The 5364-nt window shown below is 35.4% G+C and overlaps 1 long non-coding RNA gene across 1 annotated transcript; it reads left to right on the top strand.

The window, feature by feature from the left end:
* Window positions 1–346: 346 nt before the first annotated feature.
* LOC130412005 (uncharacterized) lies at window positions 347–4676 on the top strand. The gene is made up of 3 exons (XR_008905147.1): window positions 347–3096; window positions 3462–3504; window positions 3834–4676. It is a non-coding gene; the product is annotated as an uncharacterized LOC130412005 (long non-coding RNA).
* Window positions 4677–5364: the final 688 nt, after the last annotated feature.

Raw genomic sequence — 5364 nt, forward strand, 5'->3', positions numbered from 1 at the left:
TGGAACAATTTAGCAGGAGGACTCGAGGCTGAGAGATTTAATCACGGTGCATTTCTTCAGATTAATCAGATTAATTCAGAAAATCAGCTTCTTCACTCAGGCCACCGTGCAATTAATAACTCTGGAGGATTAAATTAATATTGCACTTAATTATTATTGGACAGATAATACACTATTTTATACAACTTTTTCATTCTGCTGTATATAGCACATTCCTTGTACTACAATAGTCTCTTCTTATGTTTACTTGTACATATTAACATACACGCATAGCTATACTCTCTATATCTTTATATAATGTTTCTTGTATTGTATTTCTTAATTTTAAAACCCATAGGCACTTATTTAAATCATCTGTGTACTGTATTCTATTGTGTTATGGTCTCTGTGTACTGTTGTTGCTAATTCTGTGTACTGGATGCACCTGTCACCAAAACAAATTCCTAATATGTGCAAACATACTTGGCCATAAAGCTCTTTCTGAGAGCAAACCTTAGTTAGTAAATTAGAAATCACGTTTTAGCCCCACCTTCAAAAAGGGGGATGACTCTCAATGGGTTGAACCAGCATCAAGCTTTTTTCCATTTATATATTTTATGTCTTTGTTGTGAAGACAGGAAACAAATGTAAAAACACACTACCACTGATGAACTGAGCCGCATACCTTTCTTGAATGTGTCGTGCAATGCGCAGGTGAGATGAATGGGGAGAGCAGGCAGTGGGCCAAACCACTGTGAGAGGCAGGGAAGGGGGAACTCAACAGTTTTTAAACTTTAAACACATTTTTTGACAAAATTAGTTTAGGTAAACATAAATATATTTATGACAATAGAGAATGCGAATTGAATTGAATTGATCGAAGGGGGTACAAACCTTAGATAGAGGGGGACATGTCCCCTCCGTTCCCCCCGGGGATTTACGCCCATGTGTATTACGTAGTATTACTGGGCCCGATACACTCCCCCAACGATCGTACAGGTTTCAGAATTTTTTTTCTAACATATAAAACTATTTCGTAAAAATTTTTTTTAGTCCCTTATTGGACGATTCTCCTGGAAAAGCACGCGGCACACCCATGCAGAAGCAAGGAGAGCAGGAGAAGGATCATGCACAGACGTCACTTTCACTTGTGTGCAGGAGAGAGAGGGAGAGCATATGTTTGCAAAGTTCAGGTGTTTGTTTGTTCACTGCATTCGGGTGATAAATGTTACATAAACGGTGGATATAACGCTGGATTTGGAGATCATTTGAAACTGTTATGCCAGATGCCGGACATGAACTGTATGCAGTGAGTGAAACTGATGTCTGTGTTTTGTTGGCAATGCCCTTTAGTTCACCCTACCCCTCCCCCCCACACGCGCTGTATGATTTCGGAAAGAATCGTACAGCTGTATCTATCTTTCGTATCTGTATCTATCTATAAATGTGATCAAACTAAATACTCTTCGAAGATACGATGCAATACTACTCTATAGGTAATCAAGATTAGAATGAGATTTGAAGAAACCACGTGTGTTAGGGCCACTTTACTATTTGGAGCGCTAGATGGCCCACTTTCGAAACCACAACAAAAGACAAAGCTAAATGACGTTATGTAGGAGAGGGGAATTATGGGACATGTCGTTTTCACCATCCAGAGGCGTAAAGAGATCGCTCACCATGTTCACGGACGAAGTAATGAACTAATTTTATCTCATCGTAATCAATTAGCTGCAAGAAACGTTAAATGTAATGCTACGTTAGCACGTGACTGATATTGGACTTTGTCAATTGATTTGGTAGTGTAATGCTACACAGTTTTACCTGTATAAAATCGTAATACAATCGTTGTTTAAAAAATAAGTTGAATCGAACCCACAGCATTTCCATGTAACGTTATTGGCCACATATTTTTGTGCGACATATACTGTATTTCATAGGGTATTTCATGTCCCCAGCAAACAATGATCTGGCGGTCCACTGGCGGTTTTTGGGCGGTTTGGACAGATTCAGTGGCTTACCAATGACGGACCACCGTTGGCACACTGTCGACAAGCAGATCAATGGAAAAATGCTGTCGGTCTGCCAGCTTTTCTTTGTTGGCACCCCACCAGCGGCTTGCCGCCGCTGGGCATCTGTTGGTACAGCAGTGGCAAACTGGGCGGCACACATTAGGCAGCTTGACACAGACGGACTACCAGCGGGACAATATTGGCATTACGACCAATGTAAAAATTCTGTCGGTCTGCCAGCGTTTTTTGCGTGGCACCCACCAGCGGCTTGCTGCTGCTGGACCTCTGATGGTACAGCAGTGGCAAACTTACAAGAAAGGTTTCATTTATGTATTTTTACAGTCAAAGTAATCTTACGATGGGATATACTGGCTAAATATTTTAATTTAATATAATAGTAGGTTAATAATTATTTAATGCAAGAAAACTTTAGTATTAAAAATATTTTTTTCCGTTAAAACAAAAGGCTTTTAATTTGCAATTTAATGAGATTTAATAGTTTATGTAGTATATCTGGACATTCATGTGGCATTCAAACACTGTAGCGGAGGGAGTAACCATGGAAATGGGGCGGCACCAGGAACTGACAAGCAGCAAGCTTGGTTTCTGACGGGTTTCTTCAGTGTTTTCAGGTAGTCACTCAAATCACACAAATAATATACACAACTGTTGTTGACACTTTTATTACTTATAATTGACACATATCTTTTGAATATTTACTTATTTACTTAGAAAGGGTTTTATGTCTTCAAGAAAAAAGTCTGTTAGCATCTCTACCGTTTTCAGAAGAGGCTGACGTTAACTCTATAGCTCTAGCACTTCTTTATTAAAGTTTGGGCTTCTGATAAAGTCTTTATTTTGTAGATGAGAGGTTTTGATAGCTTTGTAAATGTTGTCAGTGGATTATTGGATGTATTTATGTGCGATATAACCTTCTGTAATTTACATGGAGCACAGAAATGTACTGCAACTAATTCAAGCGTGTTTTTATGTTTTATCGTAAACAGATATGGTCAAAAAGTTTTTCTCTGATTTCATGAGTGACAAAATAACACATTGATGACAACGTTGAGATTTCAACATTTCTGAAAGGAGTTACAGAAAGGTAGAATTTAAATGAGTTGAGAAAACTAAGATCATTAAATCACCTCATGTACTTTTTTTGATTTTACAACATATGACCAAGCATCTATTTACAACATGTTTTTTTCCTTTGAATTTTTTTACAGTTATTTTAAGGGTTTGACATCCAAACATGAGAGGCAATTAATTAGCAATATTAAATGAATAAGTAAACCTAAAAAGCCTAAATTCAGTTATTTTAGCAAATATGTTTTTGTATAGTCTCTGGATACTATACTTTTTGTTTTCAGTGTTTTGCCTTTACTATTGTTTGTTTTCTTTTAATGAATCTGGCACTGCATACTAAATTTTCATGACTCTGTGACAAACTGCATGTTATGTTTATAGATTCTTCCTCGCTGATGGCCGAGCGCCGTAAACCATATGACTAGTAAGTAAAACCACAAACATAAAGACTACTGTTTAAATGTTTTAGGTTATGATTTTAGTTTAGTTTAGTTTGATTGGACAAAAATACAGTATAAACTCACAAAACTCTGGACTATTGGCAGTCCATCACACTGAAAGCATTTTACTCCTATACTCTCCCAGTTTGAATCTAGATTATAACATATCTTTTTAGTCAAGCATACACATGACACATCTTGTAACCTTGTTCTCCAGTAATGAAATAAAAAATGCACATGATCATCGTTTGCTTGAAATAATACAAACAGCAGTTATGCTAATCCTTCTCCTTTTCCTGTTTCTCCCTCCGAGGGATGCACATCCTAAAGTAACTAGAGATTATAGTAGCTCCAGTTCGGTTCCAGGATCACTTGTGAAGAATTCCGATGACACCAACACTCATGAAGACTTCAGATGATGGCAAATATAGATGGACATACAAAACTGCCATGTATGATGTATTGTAATCACTGCGTAAATTTGCAGATTTTCAACCAACTTTGTATTTTTTCAATATTGGCAATATATGTGAACAGACAATGTTTACTCTTTTCAGAGTTACTCGTATTGAGATATTCCGATTTATTTTTCCACAAAACTCTGGATAAAGTGTTTTGCATCATTCACAATTTACATATATTATAGACATTGTACCAGTACAAAGTGGGTTGAAAATCTGCAAACTTACCCTATAATATGTTATTTTTAATAGAACATGACTTTGAGTACATGACTTGTATTATCTTAGAGCTATTGCGATATGAACTTTATTTGTTGCCAGAAGATATTTCTCAGTGAGTCATAGCCCCCTCTGTCTGATTAACTTCTATAGCATTGAAACATGCATTTTCTGTAAAGCTTCTTTGAAATTGTTTACATTTTAAAAATGGCTAAACCCTTTAAGACAGTTAACCTGGTATTTCCTGTGGTAAAACCATCATGTCATGTTGAAATCAAATCATGTTTTTTTTCAAACTAAGGTTTTGATATAAAAGTTCTACTATAGTAATATTATAGGAACGCAGGAGTAATGTGGTAGCATATAGTTATTGAAAAACATGGGAACAGTTGGATTACTACTATGCAAGTAAGACCATGGTTATTTTGGGATTTACTGTTGTTTTTCTACAATAATCATAGTTATTATTGGTTTATTTTGTGTTTACTATAGTCTTACCGGAAACATGGATAACTATATAATTATGGATACAAATTAATATTAACTGAATGCTTATTTGTGTAACGTTGGTTAAAAGAATTTGATAAATGTAATGCATTTGTGTATTTGATCTGTTAAAATAATACATTTGCCGTTTTTTCATTTAAAGTTTAAAGGTTCTATTTTGCTGTTTTTAAATGTAGCATTACGATGTGATTACGTGGTTGCCAATCCAAAATAATAAAGGAGTTTTTGCATGAACATACACGATTTTGGTTACATGTCTAAAGTCTAAAACTTTCTGTCAATGCAAAACCTTCAGTTTCCTCCATACTCCCCTTTGCGATTCATTGCTGTACGGCATTAGCCTACTTAACTTGCCGCATTTCGATCTGAGGTCACTAGTATTGTCAAAGGACGGGCTGTGTCGTTTTTACGCTGCAATAATAGTTAACTTTAAATTGAGTAATTTTGTATTAGTATTATCTATATAATCTAAACAATCCTTTCAATAATGTAAATAATTGTAATAATTAACTTTGATTTAATTTGAGTCAAAATTTATACTGTACATAATGATAAGGGGAGAAATAAAGCTGAACGTGTCCAAAATACCCTGAGATATTTATTATTATATCACAAAATAAATTATTAAAAATGTTTTCCACTTGTTTATTGTGCTAA

This window comes from Triplophysa dalaica, chromosome 22 (genome assembly GCF_015846415.1).
Source record: "Triplophysa dalaica isolate WHDGS20190420 chromosome 22, ASM1584641v1, whole genome shotgun sequence".
Lineage (NCBI taxonomy): Eukaryota > Metazoa > Chordata > Actinopteri > Cypriniformes > Nemacheilidae > Triplophysa > Triplophysa dalaica.